The following is a 24,000-nucleotide window of genomic DNA, read 5'->3' on the forward strand; positions in this document are numbered from 1 at the left end:
ATTAAACATCTGTTTAATGTGTAATTGTTGTTGAAATTTCAAAATGGAAAGCAATCACGGTGAAAAAAATTTTCATTTATGTGTTTTAATTTGAGTATCTACTGGATAAGTCAATATATGTATGTGTACACTTGTGTACATATGTACTTTCTGAAGTAGTGGCTACTTGCTCATATAATATAATGGACTAACATGAAAAGCAAAAGTATATATTATAATTCGTTTTTTTATTTAGTATTACTTATATAGTAAAATTGTACTTCCAAGTAGTGTCTTCGCTTATATACCTGAACAGCGTTTACTAAGTTTACTCAGTTTTCCACGAAGTTTGTAATACACAGAAGGAGACGTTGGAGTCCCTAAAGGTTATATACATATAGAAATGATCAGTGTGACGAGCTGAGTCAATGTAGCTATATCCGTCTGTCGAACTAGTCTCACGGTTTTTGAAATATTGGGCACGCGTCCTTTTCTTGCCAAGAAGCTACTCATTTAAAATCGCATCACTATAACATATATTTGCCTTACAAACTGAACGATCGGAATCAAGTGGTTGTATCGAAAACTTTTTCATTTGACATTTTAACGTTTTTTATTTTTTTATTATATTAAATAATTTTTGTAGTACTTACCTTTAATTTTAACTCTTAGTTTGATTATATATTAATTTTAATTTATTTATTTACATTTAAGCACCTTTCATCTACGTCTTCTATAATCAGCATAACGTACAAACATTGCTCGGTACTAAAATGAACCATTCATTATAAACTTGTAATTTTTTTACCAAAAATCTTAGAAAAAGTGAAATGAACCCCAGAAGCGACAATCTTGCTTAACGACATCGATATAGGTAAAAACTGAACCAGAGTCTGCGTGCCGACGCCATTAGCCAGCAGCAACAATATTTTACGGCTCTGCGTGATTCGTCATTTCCAGCTAAACTACCGCTAAGTAGACTTCTGTGCTGCCAAAGCGAAGCAATCTTGCGCGAACGTTGACAAAATGCAATCGCCCTTCGGCAGAAGGTAGCAGCCAACTGTGGCAAGTTGTGTGACTACAAGTTATTGGTAACACACAACTAAGGCACATATACTTATATATATGTGTGTGTCGGTGTCTCTATGTTGGTGTGTGAGACGTGAGTGTTGCTCTACAACGAAGTGTGTCAACGACAAGCGGCGATAATAAATTACGCGACATTAAAATTAGCACGAAGAAGTAAAAAAAAACAATAAAAAGAACAATAAGTATTTTACCAGACGCTAAAAACTAAAAACTATCAAAAGTGAGTTAGTTAAGGCGAAATGTTAATGCAATATTTGACTTGAGGTTACAAATGCATTATGGCCGCGAACGCGTTCACTTCCAGCACCAGTGTGTTTGTAAGTGCTCACATGAGCTCACTGTGTTATTAGAAGTCAAAAGCAGTAGGTCTGCGGTCGAGCTTATGCAAGTTGTAGCCGCACTTTGCATTTATCTGCGAGCTAACTGGCTCAGCAAGTGCGCAAATGTAATTCTATCGCGCTGCCGGCGGTTAGTCAAGGGACACACCTACTAAAATTGCACTTCGCTGAGCTCATATTTATAATGTTGTTGCTGACATGTGAATGGCTGCAAGTGAGCACTCACTACGTAATTAGTCAACATATCTAACGAGTATTAAGTGGCAAGTGCTGTCGCAACTTGTCCGTATGTCAACGTACACCACGTGAAAAGTTTGTTGATTTTGTTGTAGAAGATTTGTAGGAAATTGTTGAAAGGCACGTGTACTGCGGAAACGTTTTATTACAAATAATTATACTATATAATTATATGACTAGAGAAGGTTGCCACTTGTTTGGAAATTTGAAAATTAAAGAAAGAAAGAAGAACTCTACAAAACCTAGAAAATTTTATAAAACTTAAAGTTCACAAACATTTTCAGGAGCGTTGTCATCTGATTAAAAATTTTAATAGACTAAAACTAATTATTTTTTATTTTGGTTATAATTATTTGCATTAATTACTTATAAAATTATTATCATTAACTTATTAATACTTGAACTTGAAGCTAAACCGGTTTGGATAACGTTGTTTTTGGATTGCTTGGTTTAATATTTTCACTTTAAAAAAGCTCTATTTCCATTCATTTAAAATTTTTAATCAAAAAAGTTTTGAGATAAAAACTCTACAAACTGAGAAAGTTTAAGAAACCTAACAAATGAATCTCGATTTGGGTAGAGCTGCCAACTGTTTAAAAATTGTAAGTATTTAGTCACATGAGAGTTATACAGTATGGGCATCAAATTAAAGGGATTTGAGAACAGAGCGCTAATTTGAATACCTAAGGTTGCCACGTATTTGAAATTTCCCAAAAAATAAGTAAGGCACAACAAATTAAATAAATTTAAAAAAAGCTTACCGTTGAAAATACTTTTTTTTGGGCAGAGGGGCCAAGGTTCCATAAAATTAATTATAAAAATTAATGATATGAATTAATTACAACAAAGTTTTCTTTAATAGAGGGTTCTGTTTATATTTTTTGTGAATGACTGCCACACTCTTATATTTTTGTTCAAATCAAATTTGTAGAATATTTGTAAATATGAGACTGTTGAGTTAATATGAGAAGAGCCCGAAATCCAATATTCGATATTCGAGATTTAATATTTATATATTATTTAAGTTATAAGCTTTGGCAATTTCATTGGGGTGGTTTAAACTATACATTTATACAAAGCTAGTTTTCTCTTCAATCTAATTTGAATTCATTCTCACAGCTGAGCAACTACTATATTAATAGCAACTTAATTGGTAAAAACTAAAATATACAAATGCGTAAACAAACACTGCACTTGTAAAAGCCACAAAAAGTGGGTATACAATAGCTGCATACTTAAGTAGTTAGATAAGAATGCATAAAGTCCAAAGAAACTGTTCTATCTTCTACATACATATATACGAATATAAAACGTAATTTGCTTTATAATTATGAATACTTATAAAAATATAAGTAAATATGTGAAAATATGTATTACTTAGTTATAGCCTGTATATATTTTTTTAAATTTATTTGCCGTAACTTACAACGCACACGCTCCAACTGTTGCCAGTGCTTTATTTGTATGTAAATATGTAAGCGAGCAGCACATTGTTATTCATTGCAGTGACACTCGCCAGTTTTTTTATAATTTAATTTTTTATTCGTTTTTCTGCTGTTGTTGTTTTCTTTGTTTTTTGTCTTTATGGACTTTTGTCACAGCTACGGAGCGCCGCCGCCACAGTTGCATTTTAATTGACGAAGCTTTTATGATTTGCAGCAGGCGCTTGTCCATTATGTCATGAAGATGCAGCTGTAGCAAACCCATGAAAAAATACAAAAACAGTAAAGAAAACAGCGAAATACGAAATCAAAAAAAAAAAAAAACAATAAACAATGAATCTAAAAAGTAGCTAAAAAGTGGGACCAAAAAAGTAATTTCATTTAAAACAAAAGCACACTTTCCACCGCTGCTGAATGAGACCCTCGCGGTGCATTGTGCAACAGTCACGTACTTACATATGGATGTGTGCAAGCCTCACTTGACTGTTGCGCTTCACCAAACAATTACGCCTCACAGTCCGCAACTGCTTTGCATACGAGTGTTTTATATATAAGTGTAAGTGTGTGTGAGTATGTGCGGCACATAATGTAGCCACCATGGCTGTATATTGGACGTGTAGCTTATTGAAATTGTCGCCGTATTGTCAGCTTAATTGTAAGGTTTGTGTAACAAGTCTTTTGTTGTCGTATATGTGTATGTGTGTGTATTAGTGTGTTGCTGTGCTTGTGTTCGGCTTTTGTTGTGGACGCGCATTAAGTGATTTTTATGTTTTAATCAGCGCAGAAACACTGTGATTTTTAGTTATTTATTAATATAGGTATATACATAAATATATATTCGTTTTTAATTTTTTTTCTGTTTTTATTTTTTAAGTTTATTTTTCTATATAAGTTTTACTTTTTATATATATTTTATGCTTTAAAATATCATAAAAAAATAATCGCAGAAAATTTGCATTAGAAAGTGCACTTTTTCTCACCTATTGAACCGCGCTTTACTTCTAAGCCGTGCTTACTTGAAATTGAGATTATTTAAGTTCTGCGTAAACGTTTTAAGAACTTTTACCACACCGTAGTAAATTCTTACCGATAATTTTTAAGCCCTGCATTTTTCCTAATATAATTATAGCATTAAACTTAAATTTTTGTAGTTAGCTTTTCTGCCTTTTAATTTTTTAGTAATAGATTCTTGAAATAGCAAGACAGGCACAAAAAAAGTGGCATACTAATAGTTTTTCTAGCTGAAATTCATATCTTTTAGACTCTAAGAAGTAATGCTTATACACAACAAGTAGGCGTAGTTCGCACTCAGACACTTAATGGCTGCTTCAGAATGCCTTGCTCTTTGGCATGAACTCAATTTCACTAATAATTTCTTTAGCAAGCACCAAATAAATAGCGTGGGTGTAGGAAATGCAATTACATTCGTACATACTGGGTTTCAGCCACTTCTATTAGCTTTTTGCTAACTTTATCTACAACATGTCATCTGCTAACTCAACTTTTGTAGTCTCACCACTGCAGCTTACCCACAACTTCCTGCCGCATTCCACTCAACTAGCAACTGCTCAATATACATTCCTTACACAGCTCGAGTCTCTTATGAGTATACAAATATACAAAAATATTTTTACCGTTTGCCGCGCTTTTCCCACTAAGTTCATAACCTTTTGGCTTACGAGTTTTTCATAGCATCCTCTTGCCAAATAACTAAACCTATTTAGATTTTTTTTATAGTCTGGCAGCTTTGAGTTGCCTCTTTGTTGGTCATTTATTTGGGTTCTCTATGTGACTTGGTGTGGCGCATCTGCTATTGGGCGCATAGCAACTACAATATCTGCTCAGTGGGACAACTCTCACTTGGTGCAGTGAAAAAAATGCCAAAATTGTAAATAAAAGTTAAAAAAAATAAAAATGACGGATGAAAGGTGCAGCTAGCGCAAATAAATAAATGGCAAAATTTATGAGCAGACATTATGAGAAATAAGAAAGATGTGCTTCATACAAGGGACTACACAAAAGTATAAAACCAAAAATATTAAATAATAAAAAAATAAAGAAACAAAGTTAAAAAATTTAAAATATAGAAATAATAAACGAAAATATAAAAGAAAATGGAAAATATATAAAAAGTCGTCAGCAAACCACAATGCAATAAAGAGTTTATGTAAAAAATCACATAAAGTAACTTGCCACAGACCTCAGTTCAACAAAAACAAAATAAAAGATCCTCAGTCAGTCGGCGCCGCACCTTTTCTACACGCCACTATTTTTTATTTTTGTGGAATTTACAAACATTAAAATTGTGTGGCTAGTTGAGATTGTATCTTGTTAACAAGACAATTAAAAATTAACAAAAATACTCAGCAATAAAACAAAATTATAAATGTTGATTTATGTATATATGTATTAGGGTGGTTCAAGAAAACCGAATATTTTTTTTCGCTTGGTACTTTAAAACATAGGTTCTTAGACCTCTCTTCGAAAATCTCTCCAAGTATGAGCTTTTAATTGTAACAGGAAGGTCCTCCTTTATACAGTTTTAAAATTTATGTTATTATCAGATAGAAAAACTCATATCTCGTCTCCAACTACTTGAAAAAATAGCTCGTGTCACTTGTAGGAAATTGCATGTTCTTCAGATAAGTCTCTTACAATTTTTTCCTAAACTTAACCCTTTAAATATTGATGGTTGAAATTTCATTATTATTACCAGTGAACTATTTTTATGTTATATGGTGTTATAACAAAGAGGAGAGATTAAAATAATAAAAAATCTCTGCGGAACATTAATTCTAATTTTAGGAATAATCGACCCCAGTATTTCTTTCTAATATAAATCCGGCTTTCTATATTAGTGTCCGTCTCTAGCACCATTTACAGTTCAAATTTCGGCAACATTTTGACACTGTAAATATAAAACACTCGATTTTCGAGAAAATTAAATTTTATGAATATTTAAAATATCATTTGAAACATAAATACACTTTTTAGCAAAAATTTTACACTCGCGTCATCTAATGGATTTTCGGTAGTGACTCTCTGTAATTATACAAAGAAGTCTGTAAAACTTTAGCACAATTTGTTGCAGTTTATTATATGCATAAACATACATACATACAGAATATATAGCACCCAGGATAATGGAAAAGTCAGTGGGTAGCAGCAGCTGAAGCCGATCTGCATCGCAAAAACCAAAGAATATTAAGAAGATGTATGACCAATCGCTGATTGATGGAAAACATTTATCATGACAGCTAATTGCTAAAACAACAGCAAAAAAAAATATAAAAAAAAGACGAAGTAACAGCAATAAAAGAAAGGAAATATAATTCACGAAAGTAGTTTCTATAAAATAAAATAAAAAACATTTTAAGCCTCCAATAAATAGGCTTAAGGCAGTGGGATAAAAAAAAATTATAAAAATCCAAAAAAATATGGAAAATGAAAATTCTACTATAAAATAAATTAAATAAATAAAAAATAAATGGAAAAATTACAAAAACTATAAAAAAAATGTGGAAAACGGTTGGCCTCAAGGGCCATCCCTGCAACTTCCCTCTAATTTCATACGCTAACGTTCAAATTTCGCTTTTTTCACTGCTTTTGAGCTCTTCGAAATTTTTCGTTTTCGATATCTCGCAAGTAAATCAACCGATTTTGACCCGGTTTGCGGCAGACGATGTGTTTTTTCAAGGTTTAGAACTGATTAGTTTTTGGTGTCGATAACGATTGGTAACGATATTTTTGAGATTTCTCAAAATCTACTGGTCCGATTGGGTCCAAACTCACAAGAAATTCAAGTGCAATGAAACCCTTTGGAATGCCGTTTAGTTTATTCAAATCGGTTGAGCCGTTTAAAAGTTATAAGAGGGTCACATACATCCACACACACACACATACATCCACACATACATACAGACATACGGACATCATCGTAGAAATGTTCGGGTAAGCTTCCTCGACCCTCAAAACGTCGAGATCTGTTGAGAACTCGATTTTTGCAAAATGGGGTGAAACCAATATCTTCCCGATTTTTAGAAAATTTTCAATTTTCTTAGCGGGAAGTTAAAAAGCAATCGGTCGCTATTCGATTGTGTAAAAACCATAATCGGTGAATAACTCAATCGTAGCTTATAAAGCGTTTGCGTAAGTAAGAACGAAAGCAAAAAATTGGTTACAAATTACGAAATAAGTGAGGAAATAAAGCCGAGAAAAAGGAAATTCAAAAATCAGCAGCTTAAACTGCTGACCGAATGCTGAAATGCTTTAATTTTTAGTGTTGTTGTTTTTGTATTTTTGAGAATAATGTGGCAATTTAAGTAGCGAAAATTGGTCAGTGGCTCTTGGCAAGCAACAACAAAAATAACAGCAGAAACAGCCAACACGCAAGCACAAGCCAAGTGAATGAACTCACGGCGCAGCGGATTTTTTTCTATTTAATAGCTGATTAGCTGCAATTCGGGCTTGAAAAAATGGGAAATGATGAACATGCCAGTTGGTTTTGCAAATATGATTGGTAATGTTTACTTAAGTATTAATCCAGAAAAAAATTTAAAAACTAATAAAAAAAAATTTTTAAAAAATGTTTAAAGGCAGCAAAAGGAACTATTAAATGAAATGCGCCGCGAAGTAAGTTATGATTTAATTGTTTTTTGTTTTATAGTATATATGTAATTTACCATATACAAGAAACATACTTAAATTAATGTCAGATGTGGTAGGATGGAAGGTCTTGAGCCTAGAGCGAAATAAAAAATTGTATCATTATTCATATTTTTGATTTTTTTTTTCACTTAAAGCCATAAAAATAATCAAAAACACATACATGCACACATATTGTGAGCTTCTGCCTAAAGCAGCATATAATTTAATTAATCCTAAACATGAATCATGCAGCGCTACAAATATGTATGTACACTTGTGCCTAAACCCATTTTTTATTTTTTTATAAATACTTTTAAACGAAAGTCCCAACCACTTTCTGCTGAAGAAGCTCTAAGTGAAAGCAGCGCGAGAATTCAGTTGCGACGCTGGTAAAATTAGGGAGAGGCGGCGCCAGCATAGCCGCCAAAACCTTATATGTTCCTCTTGCAGCATCAGCACAAATATTTGTATGTATATGTGTTGTTATTGTTTTTGTACGTTTATCTACCAAGTAAGTGTGATATCTGACCCATTTTTCATTTGTGCGCCGACACGTACTTCTGGAATAAGAGTTTCTTAAAATTGAAATAATTGTGGCTTCTGCTAACTGTGCCAGCAGCTCGTACACATGTACATAAGAAGATATATAAGAGTACCTAGATATGTGAGAGTACTTAAAAATGTAGCCAAAATAGGCAGTGAAAACCATTAAGCTAGCTTAAGTTTGGGCGAAAATGTGCTCATTTACATTTTTTTTTCATTTTACTTTTAACGTACTTTTGTTTTTGAAAACATTTAAAGGTGGAATGTAGGTTACGAAAAATATAAAATTAAATAGAAAGTGTGGAAGAATGGAATATACAAAAAATTAACTGATTTGACATAAACATTTTATTTCCAAGTTGATTGATTTTTTGTTTTTTGCAAACGTTTCAGTTAATGTCCACTTAAATATTATCCAATGTAAACAGGTTCTTTATTTTCAATTTTTACATTTCCGATATATTTATATAATAATTATTTAAGATACGCCAAGTATACTTCAATGCGACTCATATCTTATACATAATAAGGAACAAGTGAATAGATAAAGTTATGTAATGTTTCGAACTATATTTAGCAATGAAAATTTGTAATATTTCACATGAGGACTAAAAAAGATAGACCAAACGGTTTTCTTGCGTTCTTTCTCAGAAGGTTGCCTCAGAAATTTTGGAAGTTCAGTTGTAAGAAAATCCGGGTTGCAAATAATGCATTAAACAAATTTAATTAACATTTAAATATATCTTTTTATTTTGTAATCCCGAAAATCTTAGTTTAAAATAATTTGTAAGTTTCTAATCCGGATTAGCAAGTAAAATGAAATTTTTATTCCAAAAAAAGAATTAAAAATTGAAAATATATTTTTTCATCTAAAATTTTTGAATAAAAAAATTCACAGCTGGATAAAATGGTTACATATCTCTATATAATACTGATCAAGCAAAAAAGTCGTCGGATTCAAATCAATCTTAGTTTCTGGAATATTTTCACTTTCCTAAATAATTTTATACAAATCTTTTACTTTTCCTGAAGACATAAAAGATATTGAGTATTTGTATTAAGATTGTCAATATTTTTCGATGGTTTCTTCTTAATAATTGCTCTTTTTCGTACTGGTGTCAGAGTTCTGTCTACTCCGCTAACATTTTCGTTTTCTTTAACACTTCAACCGCAATTAATTTAGTTTCTCCCTTGTTAAATGTCAGTTTTCAAAGTATTCATTAAGGAAGTTGACGGATATGATTATTTATGATTTTTTTATTATAAAGATAAGTTTTTGCAATTGACTTGAAATATTTTGTGGCTGAGCGACATTTTTCTCATTTCAATACAATAAAATTCTAATGGTTTTCATAGATTTTTATTTAATGTTAACTTAAATCATGTTTTATTTGAAGACATCTCCTGCCCCCATACACTTAGCATATAAACATTATGTAACATCTCATCATCAATAGAAATGGTTTGTGCCCACGATTCGTGTACGTCATTAAGCGACCCTTTTTGGACACCGCGGTCATTACATTCCTTTTAAAGCCGAATTCTTAAGTAAGTTAACGGTTTACAGTAACAGACAGTTGCTAATAGAAATAAATTACAGACAAACATTTTATTTATTCTACATTTTATGACAGTCGTTAAAATAATCCCGATTTTACAAGTTTTAAAACCAACAGCGAGTAACAACTTCGAACGAGTAACGAATAAAAAACTAAAGCGCATGCAAATTAAATATGTAAAAAAAAAAATTACCGTAATTAAACGCAGGCGCTTCCTTAATATTTTTTTCATTTTATAGATTAGTAGCCCTTACGAAGTGTACATCAGTGAGAGGGGACAATGCCTGCCTTTGCAGGAATATGTAAAACAGTGTGCCTCTCCTAACAGAAATTAGCTGCGGCGACTACTGGGAACTTGGCAATAACTGCGCTTACCAGCTGCGCACACTTAACTCATTGGCCGCGCTGTGTTTTTCGGCAGTTGAACCTTTGCAGTTGCCAATTCGCAAGGCGGCCATTAAACAGTAGGATTCGTTTAACTGCACACACATATACTTGCAAATATGCGCACATTTGCGCTTTTAGGCAAGTGCGCTATCGGCCACAAGTGGCATGCTACTCGCCACTGCCACATGCCGCTGTGGCGCCCACTCGCCAGAATTGACGAAAACAGGCAAGAGCCTGCGCGCGCGACCCGAGAAAATTTATAAAAAAAAAAAACAATTGTAACAAAGCATGTGAATTCTACACACAAACACTTGCATCGCGGTACCACCGAAATCGGCAAAATGCCATACATATATGCATAGATATACAAATATAATGCGCGACCTAAATTCAAGTTGCAACTTGCAGACAATAATATATATGTGGCAGCCACGAAATGACGCCATGGCCCAGCGCCGTGCACAGCGTGTTCACCTGCCACTCGCTACGCTCGCTGGCGGTTTTCCTCGCAGCTATTTTCCTTCGCCGAAATAGTTTTTTTTTATTCCAATTTTGCTCGGTTTGCCTTTTGTGGTTACAAAATGCAGAAACATTTTAAGGTCAATTAAAAGTGGTTGGAATTGTTGCGGGCAATCGACATACAGACAAAGGAAGCCAGAAGCGAGTAGTAAAAGAGCAACAAAAACAAATAATTAGTTCATTGCATGCACAATTGAATAAAAGTGCAGCGACTTGTGGTTTTTTGTGACAACAACGGTGTATGGAAGAAAATTTAAATAATGGTAGCAAGATTGAAATGGCACTATAAGCGCATCTAGCGTTGCAGATAATGTGTATGTATTGTGAATAAAAATGAAACCAAAGTATGTGTTTGAAAAATAACAAATAATATTTAATGCATATTGCTTATATATAAACAAAAACTATTATTACATTAGGGTGGTAACGATTTCTTATTTTTGTTTAGATCGCTCTGGATTCAATTAAATTATTAATGAAATGAAAAAATTCTGCCTTACTATATATTTTAACGTCTTCTTTTAAAGCTCGAAAAGCTGGAGGTCGGTTGTTGACCTGATGGCATTTCACAACTTATCGGCATCACATGCATGCCGAATAGTAACTACCAGCAGAAAGTGCAGGGAATGAACATAAGAGTGACGCTGAACAACTTTTTTGATGCTGTCCAGCCTTATTTGGAACTCGTCGTAAATATCTAGGAGCTTCGCTGTTCAAGGGACTAGATGAATTGTGAAAGTTATGTAGCAAGTCTATCTCGAATTTTGCAGAAAGCGATATGACGAAAACCTCCATCTGAAATTACGTAATTTAAAACAAGTAATTTAAAGAACCTTTGAAACAGTAAAGACTGAAAGGTCTCAAATAAATACCCTTAAGTTTAAATTGACTTAAGTAGCATAAAATAAGTAACATATATTATATCTTTGACATTTTATTTATATTTGGGTATGGCCTGTTGGTGGAATATTTGGCTATTTTAATGCTTTTCTTACATTTAGGACGATGTTGCTACAAAGAGGCAGCATTAGAAGGAAATTGTATTGACAATTTACTGAAAGTGGCCAGATCCAAAAAAATTTGAATTGCTTCATCGAATTATAAAAAAATATATATATGGTAGGAGGAATAAAAATAATTTTTTCATTTAGGATAGCAATATTATAAAGAGTTTGTCATTTAAAAAATCTTTTTGGCACCATTTAGCAACTATGAGTTATTTCTCCTTTTCTAACAATTACATTGTGGGTGTAGACAGCAATTAAATAATGGAAACCTGCGGCAAAATACTTATTTGGAATAAAAAGCGAGCGATAAAGATTATGCATATCCGATTCATGAATTTTATTATTAAGTTTGACTTAGAAAATATTTCAATTTCAATTGTGACAACGGTAAAACTAGCTCAGCGGGACAAGTCACGACGTAGCAGCCACGTGTTGCGGACGCGAGGTGTACTATTTAAATGTTGTTCTGCACAATAAAAAGTTAAAATTTATATTTAAAAGTGATTGATTATAGTTTATATGTATCATCGGTGAGAGGAATGGGTATGGGGCAAAACTATAAGTATATTGGAACCTCTCAGCAGCAGTTGAGTATCTATGAAAGTAAACAAGGAAATAATTTATTTTTAGCAGAAAAATATTCAAATAATGTCGAAACCAGACTGTTTTGTGTTAGAAAATATATCACAAAAGCAACATAACATTTATGCTGACTTTCCCATATCTGATGAGATGACTATCTCTAATTTACAGTAAGGCAAATAACAGTCTAGTTAACACCATGTTATAAATGAAGCTTTATGCACCCGGCACACGAAACAATAGAAAATTTAGTGAAACAAAAATCAGTAAGCGTGAAAACACAACAATAAAACGGGCGCTTGCTAGTTAAGAGTCTAATGGCTACCAACAAAATATAGCAAAATATAAACAATCAACAGCAAACAAATAAATACTCGCTACAATTCAGCGTAATTGCAGTTGTTATTTACTAATCACGCCAACGAAATATAACTGTGCGTTTGTGAATAAATGGTTATTAGTTGTTTAGTCGCGGATGAAAAAGTGATCAAGCAACCGGTCAGCCAAATATAATATTCAATTACACACATACTACAAGCACTGATTGCGATTGCATGCAAGTTGTGGTGAACTGTTTCAGCTTTTCCCACAATTAAGCGGTTTCCACGTTTTTCTACTTACAGAGTTGCCATTGTTTTGTCAAGTATTTATTTAGAAATTAAGGTATGCACCGCGACCTAATGTCTATTGTGCTCTAGTATTTATTACTATTTCCGCCGTTAATAAGAAGCAAACTAATTAGAATAGAAATTAGAAAAAACTGCTGCTTCAGAATGTAAAGGTAGCTGGCTTTATTTTCGAGATATTTTGCTGTTGTTGCTCAATTTAAAAAACGTTTAGTTTCGGGTATATAATTATGTTATAGTGATATAATTTTTTTTTTAAGTATGTAGTTTTGTGAGCTCGCTAAGAGCTCAAAATATTTTTCCAAATGGATTACCATTTATTCAAAAAATTAATTCAATAAAACTGATATACTAAACAAAATAATATAATTTGAGTACCAAAAGACAACAAAAATGTTACGAAAATATTTCTTCAACTGGTGTTGCTATCACTTAGAAACATATGTAGAAACACATTTTTATTTCAAAAATTTTAATATAACAATATTGGTTATTAATAATGTTATTTGAACAAATTATAACAGAACTAAGTACTTAATAGGAGTTGCCACCATTCTGAAATTAATTAATTCAAGTAAGTTTTTTAAAAAAATTGTATATAACAATATCAGTGAATATGAGCAAACTTATCTACAATTTAAAATTTTACATGGTTTGTGGGTAGGGTTGCCATCTAATTAAACTTTTCAAACAAATTCAATATTACGATTTCCGTACATTTTAGCAAATCCTTATTCATATATATCTATAATTTTAAGATTTTTTAACAGAGTTGCCATATAACGGAATATGTTTTAAACAAATTTTTGTACAGTATGGGCACAATCGAACAAACTTGGATATATAAACATTTTTAATAAGTTTTTACGCAAAGTTACCAATTTTTTAAAAATATAAATAAAACAAAATTTTAAAATAAATTTTATAACACGATTTTGGCTTCTAAAAGAAAAAAAGCGAAAGTTTTCTTAGAATAGTTTTTAGAAACTTTCAGAATCTGTGTTCGGCTTTATTATAAGAAATTCTCTATAAGACCTTTTTGTCCTTAATTTTCGATATTTCAACACATAATACACTACTAGGCGTACTTAGAATAATTTAGTTAATCTGTTATACACTTTATTATATTTTTTTCTCTCGTTAACCTTGAATGTGGTTCTAAGATTTTAATAATTAACTGTAAAATATTGATAGACGCGCTCCTTGCAAGCTTAATTACAATATTTTATTTTTGAGAAGTTCTGCGAAATATGAACTGCGTACTCAAACATTCAGCTTTTTAATTGTTTATAATTTGTTTCTATGAACTGTGTATAAACTGTCTACCATCTGATCAAGCGGAGTACAATGCATGAGGGCGACAGCAGCAAAACGCCAGCTGTTCGGTCATAAATTAATGCAAAGGCAACTTTTGCTAATCACTCAAGATAAAATTAATATAATGTATAAATATATATGTTCTACTCCCTGGGAACGGGCGTATTTTATGCAATACGTTATTGAGATGAGTCACGCGAATATTGGGATAACATGAAAGACTTATGACACGAACTTGCGCTGTTTAAGTTGAAGAATAGAGATGTTAACTTGAAAAAGTTTCGGCGAAGTGATTTGCATGAGTTCACAAGAAACGGATATACGTAAAAAATGTGAGAAAATATTTTTCCATAATTTTTTGTATAATTTAAAATATGTATATAATTAAGAAATCCTTTCAGCTTATGTTGCTTACTATCGACTAATCTAGGTAAACCAGAGTTTAATGTGTTGAAACAATATTTAGTTTGTACTCCTTTATACCATTAGAGTTTTTTTTGCGTTATTTATTAATTTATACAATACAAAATTTTTTTATTTTAATTTCCAGATTTCTCTTTTTAATTTTTACATTTCCGTCAAGGTTTTAAATTTGTATATTTTCTTCTATCTACCAGTATTTGCTCTTATTTTTAAACCTTCGCAGTTAAATGGACTTCGCCTTTTTATAAACCTAACTATGTTTTATTTTTATATTTTAGGTAACATATAACTTTTCTTACAAATACAGTCAGTCTTAACCTAAACACAATTTTTGGAGATAAGCAGTAGAGATAACCATTTTTTTCTGGTTTGGTTGGGAAATTATTTTGAAAAAATTAATAAAAAATCGAAAATATAAAACAAAATGAAAATAACAAAATCAAGCAACTGAAAGCACTTGATGTGTGGTAAAAAACCATAATATTAAACAGAATCTTTTGACAAAGGCGCATTCAACTAGTTTTCATTCAAGTACTCACACACAGTAATACATACACTATATATTCATATGTAATTATGAAAAAGATCAACAGTAACGATAAGCAGTGAATTTTGAGTGACCGGTTATTCCTCGTAATGACTGACTGACCGTCACACCAACCACCAGACACAGTTAGGCTGCACTGAACGTGAAAACCAGAAATCTTCTAAAGCTGAAAGTGAGTGAAATAGCAAATAAGAACACAAATAATAAAATTTAATTTCACTTTTGAAGGGTTTTATGCAATTTTATAATTTTGTGATGTTGTATCAGTCATCTTTATTGCCGGCGACACCACCGATGAGTGAGTTGGTAATTGTTTTTTATTATTAATCACAATTGGTTGGCGGCGAAGCAGCAAAGCTACAAATGAGCTTTTTTTTTAACGATTGAAAAGGCGCCATTGGAAAAATTTAGATTGATTTCGAATAAAATATATAACAAAAAACAACTTTGACAACTTTGCCACTTTGGCGCCGGTAGCTTAATTGCACATTTTCGCATTGCCTTCAAAATTAATGCACATAGTGAAATCATTGAAAATAGCGAAGGGTGCGATATTTAATTGCCCAGAACGTTTAATTGTAACTGTTTTGCGTACTGCCACAACATTAGAAAATTCTTCAGCGTGTCATCATAAAAAAGCAGCAGCCAAAAAGTCCATCTTTTGGTGATTCATCATCATCTAGTAACATCTGCACATCTGCTGACCCGACGGCGCGCCTCGTCGTGCCAAGGGTCGTACGAACAAGATGAACAACAAAGACAACAACAAAACCACAACAACAACAACAAAAGGATCCCGGCAACAACAACAGCAAACGACGATGGACATTGATAACGACAAGGGCAGCGGTGCAGGTAAGGGCGAATCAGGGGCTAAACGCAAGTTCAGCTTCCTGGACGCCCTTTCGCCAGAGGAGCGAGCGCTGTTCGAGGAGCATGCCAGAGACGACGACGATGACATGCCCTCGTGCAGCGGCGTTCAGCAGGCGAATTCGACTGCGGCCGCTGCGCCAAAAGAAAAAGAGAAACCAACGGAGACTCTCTCGAGCAGGAGCAACTGCTCGGATGCAGAGGAGTCGCAACGGGCGACCTCCGGTGGGGCTCAAAAACGGAAAAGGAAGAGGGGAGGCAGACTTCCCCCCCTGCCACCAACGGGATGTCCGGGAGAACAAGACGATCCCAGAAGGAAAGGTATGAGCGGTGCCAGCCTGAAGTGGTACCTGAGGCACCTCCAGGAGGGAAGAACTCCGGAGGTAGCAGAAAGCCTAGCGCGGAACTGGGTGAGAGGTGACAGCCCTTCCCCGGCTTCCGAAAAACATAAGGGTGGAAATACCGCGGCCATTAGGAAGCGCAATGGCAACAATCGAGGCCACTGCCCAGTAAACGCAACTCAGCCCGCAGGCCGAGGTTGCGAAAGGGCAGCTCCCTCGACCACCCAAGCGGCTAAGCGGCGGAGGCGCTGGGTGCGGAGGAGCTCACATCGCTCCAAGACTTACTCATGGAGGAGGTATTCAGAGGATCTGGATACAAGGCCTCCTTCCATGGGGTTTATTTCAAGGGAGGCATGCTGCAGGTTGACTGCAAGGATGAGAGGTCGGCTTGTTGGCTGAGGGAGATCGCTCCCAAGCTAACAGGCTGGAACGGCCCCATCCTCTGCGCGAAAAAGGGGGATGAAATTCCGCCCATGCACAGCATGACGGTCTTCCTCCCCAGATGCGCAGGAAAGCCTTACGAGTTTGCTTTAGGTCTCATTCGCAATCAGAACGATGGCCTGGATACATCGGCCTGGCGGGTGACCAAGAGCATAGCGGAGGATTCAGGATGGAAGCTCAACCTCTGCATTGATGACGAATCATACAAATTCGTCAGGAGGGTGAGCTTCCGCCTGAACTACAGGTTCAGCTCGGTGGTCCTGAGGCCGTTCAAGCCAAAAACGATCACCGAGGGCGATGCGGGAAAAGAAATGCAGGTGGATGAGGTTGCGACTCAACCCTGCGCAAGTACGTCGAAGCAGGCGGCAACTGCTGAGACAATGGCGAAGGTCCCCTCCGAGAAGACGGGCGAGCAAGGAGGGGCGCTACCCTCCACTCAGGAGCTTCTGGAGGGGCTCACAAACCTGGCGGGAGACATCGCGGAGGACGGTGAGCATGAGGACCAACTCCTCATGGAACCGATCCCGTAGTGGGGCCGCGTCTAGAAGTTGCCCAGGTGAACCTGCATCACGCGGCGTCAGCCTCGGCGGTTATCGCGAGCAAGTTCACGATGGATGGACTGGGCATACTGCTGATCCAGGAGCCGTGGGTCAATAAAGGAGAGGTCAGGGGCCTCAAAACGGAGTCAAATAAGGTAATCTGGGATCTCTCAAGTGAGAGACCCAGAACCTGCATAGTACTTAGGAACGGTATTGACTTCTTCTGTATTTCAGAGTTCCTAACTCAGGACCTGGTCGCTGTGCAAGCGAAGAACGACGAAGGAGCGGACTTCGTCGTGGCAGCGGCCTATTTTCCGGGGGAGACTCCGACAGCACCCCCAGAGGCAGTCGGCAACCTGGTGGAGTATTGCAGGAGGAATAAGCTGCCCCTCATTATGGGCTGCGACGCGAATGCCCACCACACCGAATGGGGCAGCACGGACTGCAACCCACGGGGTGAGTCTCTTATCGAGTTTATAGTCAGTAAGAATTTAAGTATAGCAAATGTGGGGTGCGAACCCACTTTTGTAACTAGTGTCAGAAGGGAGGTGCTTGATATCACGCTCAGTAACGAGTCTGAGGTAGGGCTGATCTCACAATGGAGGGTATCATCGGAACCCGATTCGTGCTGGGGATGGGGGTCAAGCAACTCCCCCCCAAACGTATCCCTGGGAACACGGACTGGGTCGTTTTCAGGGAATTACTCGCAACTAGAATTAGCAGTAGGGAGCAGCTGGATAGAAGCGCAACGGCTTCTGGATTGGAGAGCAGACTGTCTGCCCTAAACCAATCCATTACAGAAGCTTATCATAGCAGCTGCCCCCTAAAGACAACCGCCAAGGGCGGTAAATGCTCCTGGTGGTCTAGTAAACTCTCAGTACTAAGAAAAACGGTGCGCAAGCTATTCAATAAGGCTAAGCGCACCGGAAACTGGGAGGATTACAGATGCAGCCTAACTGCTTATAATAAGGAGATTAGGACCGCGAAACGGAAGAGCTTTAGGAAGTTCTGTGAGAGCGTCTCCTCAACCCCAGAGGCAGCTAGACTGCATAAGGCTCTGGCTAGAGGAAAGACGGACACAGCACTAGCGATTAAACGATCTGATGGGACCTATACGTCCAGCGCAGAAGAAAGAGCTACGGCTCTTCTACTAGCGCATTTCCCGGAGACGATTCAAGAAGACCAGATTCGACCTATGGTCGAACGTAGGCCGTCACGCTTGGACTGGACAGTCGCAAAACAGCTCTTCACTGCAGACTCCATCAAGTGGGCGCTGGCCTCCTTTGAAAAATATAAGTCACCGGGTGCGGACGGTATCCTTCCAGCTTTTCTGCAACAGGGGGAGCAGGTGCTACTGCACCACCTTGTTCGGCTGATGAGGGATAGCCTAGCGCTGGCGTATATCCCAGAACCATGGCGCACCGCAAAGGTGATCTTCATACCCAAAGTAGGGAGGAAAGACTACTCATTGGCGAAATCGTTCAGGCCAATCAGTCTTACTTCCTTCCTACTCAAAAGTATGGAAAAGATCATAGACCACGAAGTACGATCGAAGGTGCTGAAGGCTTCACCGCTTCATGAGAAGCAACATGCTTACAGAGCAGGCAGGTCAACAAACACTGCTCTGTACCAGCTAACCTCAGAGATCCAGAATTCGTTAGATAGGGGCGAGGTGGTGTTATGCGCCTTCCTCGACATAGAAGGTGCCTTTGACAATACGTCTCACGAGAGCGTGTCAAGAGCACTGGAGAAAAGGAGCGTGGCAGCACCAGTGCGCAGATGGATTACAGCCGTACTGCGCACTAGGGTGGCGGAAACCGCAGTAGGAGAAACTAAAATTCGTCTGGGAACAACAAGAGGCTGCCCACAGGGTGGAGTGCTATCCCCCCTACTTTGGAGCCTAGTTGTGGACGATCTCCTTAAGCGGCTGACTAGCAATGCAATCCGCTGTCAGGGATATGCGGATGACATTGTTATCTTAGCTAGAGGAAAATTTGAAGACACACTCTGCGATATCGTTCAGAGGGGATTGGGACTGGCAAAGGGATGGTGTAGTGGGGTTGGCCTAAGCATCAACCCCGCTAAAACTACAATCATTCCCTTCACCAGACGGAGATCACTGCCGGGCCTCAGGAGTATATCCCTGGACGGCAGAGTGGTTGAGATGGCCAGCACGGTCAAGTACCTGGGCCTCACACTGGATTCCACACTACGATGGAATCAGCATGTGAACCAGACCTTAACCAAAGCTACTAAGGCACTCATGGTGTGCAACCGACTTGCTGGGAAATCCTGGGGGTGCTCCCCAAGGACTTTCAGGTGGATGTACACCATGATCGTGAGACCGATTATCACGTATGGAGCGGTATCGTGGGGTTCGAGAGCATCGCAGACTTCGGTAGGACTTAAACTGTCGAAGCTGCAAAGACTTGCCTGTATCTGCGCGTCGGGAGCAATGCGAACGTGTCCGACCGCAGCACTGGAAGTCATGCTAGAACTTTCACCGCTACACCTGGTAATCAAACAGACTGCCAAACGAACTCTGCTCCAAATGACAGCAGAGGGAGCTGGCAAAGGGAAGGTAATCTCATCCCAACAGATGAAAGAGCTAAGTGAGGAAATACCACTAGCCCTTCTCCCAAGGGATAGCATTACCAAAGTAGTAAACTTCAGCAGAAAGTTTCAAGTAACCCTTGGCAGCAAATCTGAGTGGAATGACTCTTCACTGGACCGGCTGCTAAGGGGTAGCACCATCAAGTGGTACACCGACGGGTCGAAAACGGAGGAGGGGATTGGTGCAGGGGTCGCTGGGCCAAGCACCAAACTCTCCATTCCCATGGGAAGTTTCCCAAGCATTTTCCAAGCTGAGGTCTATGCTATAAGTCGGTGTGTAGGGATAAACCTCCAACGCAACTATCGCAATAAGAGTATCGCTATACTCAGCGATAGTCAGGCGGCACTAAGAGCGATCTTAGCCTATGAGGTCAGATCTCTCCTAGTGATGGAGTGTATAGAACGGCTGAACAGCCTAACTAAGCAAAACCGAGTACACCTTATTTGGGTGCCTGGCCATAGGGGTATAGCTGGGAACGAACTAGCTGACGAATTAGCCCGCTCTGCAGCCTCTACAAAAATGGTAGGGCCGGAACCATACATAGCGGTTGGTCCTCATACCATCAAAGAGCTCCTCCGAAGGGAGGAAAGAGCAAGCAGGGAGATACATTGGCAACAACTTCAGGGCATGCACCATGCCAGACTGCTATTGGGGGGTTACGACCTCAAGCGGTTTAAAGCCATAATTAATCTCCCCAGAAACAAATTCCGGCTACTGGCAGCGTTCTACACCGGCCATTGCAGGCTCAAGAAGCACCTCTTTAACATGGGCATAGCCTCTTCTGCAAACTGCCGGTTCTGCGACATAGAGCCGGAAACCCCTGAGCATCTGCTGATGAACTGCACAGCAGTCTGCAGACGCAGAATCAAGGCCCTGGGATCCATGTTTCCACACAGGGATCGTATCGCCTCACTAGCACCCAGCAGAATTTTGGAATTTATCAACATGCTGGGCCTAGATGATACGATATGACTTAGGGGAGGGCACAATAGACCATAGGTCGCGGTGCATACCTCGAAACTAATCTAATCTAATAACAAAAAATACAACAACAACAAAAAATAAAAATAACACAGGTATATAAAGAATACAAAAAATACTCAAAACTCAAACCAGTCACCATATTGCTCATCTTCGCACAGCTTGCGATCGTAAGCACTTGGCTCAGCAGCCGCTTGTGAACTAGCTTGTTTCTGGCACAGAAAACAAGTTAGTGAATATAATTTGAACGCCTAACGCTAATGTTGATCAACAACAATAACTAATTTGGATTTTTGTCAAATTTTCTCAATTTAAATAAATTTGTTGCTTGATAAAATATTGCATATACGAAATTTTGAAGGCCAATATAAGTCATCATTAACATTAGCATAAAAAAAAACAACAAACAAAAAAAATTAAAAAAAATCCAATTTTGTGATATCTATTTTTCAATCTGGCTACTTTAGGATATTTTAATTAAAAAAAAATCAAAAAACAAAAAAAAGGCATAAATCAAAAAGCAATCAAGATATACAAAATTCGCAATTGACGTGATTTGGATGAACATTTTTGGCAAGCGTTATAAACACGCTCTGCCGATCGCCTTGTTTGAGTGGAGGAAATAAGCGTTAAACGCAGAGGCGCAGTTGTGACGTGATGTGCGCGCTTTTTTTTGACACATTTTATGATATTTTTTTTCCAGCTCCTCGCTTGTTTTGTTAGCTCTATTTTTTCATAATTATTTTTTTGTTTTATTATGTGCACTCCGATTTTCTTTGCGAATTTTGGAATTAATGAATTTATCATCAGCTGAGCGGTATTATAAGCAACACTGAATTATTCCATTTTACAGTTATTTATTCCCAGACGCTTCTCTTAGCGTCAAGTCTTGACACTATCTTCCAAAATTGTCTGCCATTAAATTCAGTAAATTTTAAATTATAAATTAAACGCATTTAAGCATTTGGTGCGTGACTTCGCTGGACTATTAATATTGACATCCTTTGCTGCCTACATTTAGGATTCTCTTATTTACCATATATATATACTATTAGTCTATCAGTTAAAGAAAACAAATTAATTGCTATTATAAATATAATGGTGCGTTTAAGCTACAATATATTTAAAGATTTCATTACTTGCATTACATTTACATTACAGAAAATAAATGGAAGTTAAAGTTAATTAATAATTTTCAAAATGAAATATAACTTAAATTACTCTAAGGGTGTTGAAAGTTTTGTCACACCCTATAGCTCCATAATTAAACTCTGAAATAAAGGCTTCATACTTTATACAATAACGTTAATCATCCAAACATTATAGCAGATAAAACTACGAGTATTAATTAAACAATAATTTTTTTTTAAAGAGGTCTCACTCGGAAGCAGTCACTTTATGAGTAACGTTTTTGTTGAAAAATAAATAATAAAATCTCATTTTATTCTTAGGTATTTTATAACGTCATGCACTAGTATGGATCATACTTACGCAATCTAGTAGCAAAACGAGTACTAAATAATTGTTTTGGGCGTTATCTTAAAGCGTTGAGCATCTTAATTTACATATTCTGCGCTCACTATTTACTAAGAACAGAAAATGCTTAAAGCCATAAAAGCATCGAGAATTTAAACAAATATTTCAAGACTAGTTTTTTTTTACACATATATACATATATAATTTATGCAAATTTATTTCTAGGGGCAATGTGGTAAACACATACAAACATATTCATATATCCTAATTTTATCGCCAATATTGACTTTTAATATCTACTCACCAGTCAATAAATATATAATTGTAGTTGTAGCAGACTTATTCCATTTAATTCAAGATGCATGTGTTGTTGTAGTGAGTTTGTTTGTAGTTTTAAGCACACTTCATTATTATTAATTATTTACTTTGTTGCATTCACATTTGTATATAGATATATATATTTATATAAGAGACATTCGCGACAGTTGTTAATTATAGTACGAGATTTGAATATTTACTCTGATTAAGCTTCACAAACGAACACTTCATATATTTATGTATTTTAACGCATACATGAACATGTATTTTATTGCAATTTATGTAGAAGACAAGCAGCTGCACTGAAAGAAATATAAAATATTTGTAAAAAAAACGGGCATAAATTAAATTGACACAACAATATACATAATTGCTAAGTTACTAGAAAATAAATAAAAGTTCAGTGGTAAGAAAATTGCCTAAATGTCTACGCTTACACACGCACATACATATTTTGCTTGTATCAACACATTGTTGCATTTTTATTCACATATGAAGCTATATTCCCATTAGAATTCTCAACTAAAACCATTTACATTCTTCACAGTCTCTTGTTTGTCCTTTTTCCTTTGAGTCACATTAATTTTTTATTACATATTTACATATTGTACATACATATACATGTGTATATAAATATAAATGTTAATTCTTTGGTGATACACTTGTCACACATAGCAGGTCTTTTATATAGACATTCATTGTAATTGTATGTATAAAAGTATCCTTATTCATGTGCATACTTGTACATATAAATAACAAACATATAGCTATATATATGTATAATATCATATTTTACATAAGTTACGTAATAATACAACAGAGTGCATTATATTGTTTAGCGTCTGTTGCATGATAAAAGATGCACAGGAATTTCAGTTGTAACAGCAGGAAAGGCTTCATAATGGATTTTTGAGATATGGTTTGTCTCAGTTCTTGTTTTTTTATTGTAATTTGGGTGTTGAGTAAGGGATTATTAATGGTGATAATTGGAAAACCAATTTCAGGCGTAAAATCTAAATTATTTTTTCTATTCAGGTATCAAATTGGTGACAATTAACCACAATAGCTGTTAGCTTTGAGAATTTTTGATGTTTTTATAGGGTTCTGACTTTTTTGTCTCATAGTTTTATGTATTTTTATAGTGCATTACTTTTGAAAGAAGTGAGCAAATAGAACTG

At 36.2% G+C, this 24,000-nt stretch overlaps 1 protein-coding gene and 1 long non-coding RNA gene across 2 annotated transcripts in view; one reads left to right on the plus strand and one right to left on the minus strand.

The window, feature by feature from the left end:
- LOC138855849 (cadherin-99C-like) overlaps positions 1-24,000 on the minus strand; it is a 115,784-nt gene that overhangs the window by 86,123 nt on the left and 5,661 nt on the right. The window contains exon 2 of the mRNA XM_070105963.1: positions 22,809-23,124. The gene's annotated coding sequence lies outside the window, so the exon portion shown is untranslated. The remainder of the gene's footprint in view (positions 1-22,808; positions 23,125-24,000) is intronic.
- LOC138855848 (uncharacterized) lies at positions 17,023-17,788 on the plus strand. Its single transcript, XR_011394959.1, has 2 exons — positions 17,023-17,588; positions 17,668-17,788. It is a non-coding gene; the product is annotated as an uncharacterized lncRNA (long non-coding RNA).

Source organism: Bactrocera oleae, chromosome 2, assembly GCF_042242935.1.
Source record: "Bactrocera oleae isolate idBacOlea1 chromosome 2, idBacOlea1, whole genome shotgun sequence".
NCBI classification, from domain to species: Eukaryota; Metazoa; Arthropoda; class Insecta; order Diptera; family Tephritidae; genus Bactrocera; species Bactrocera oleae.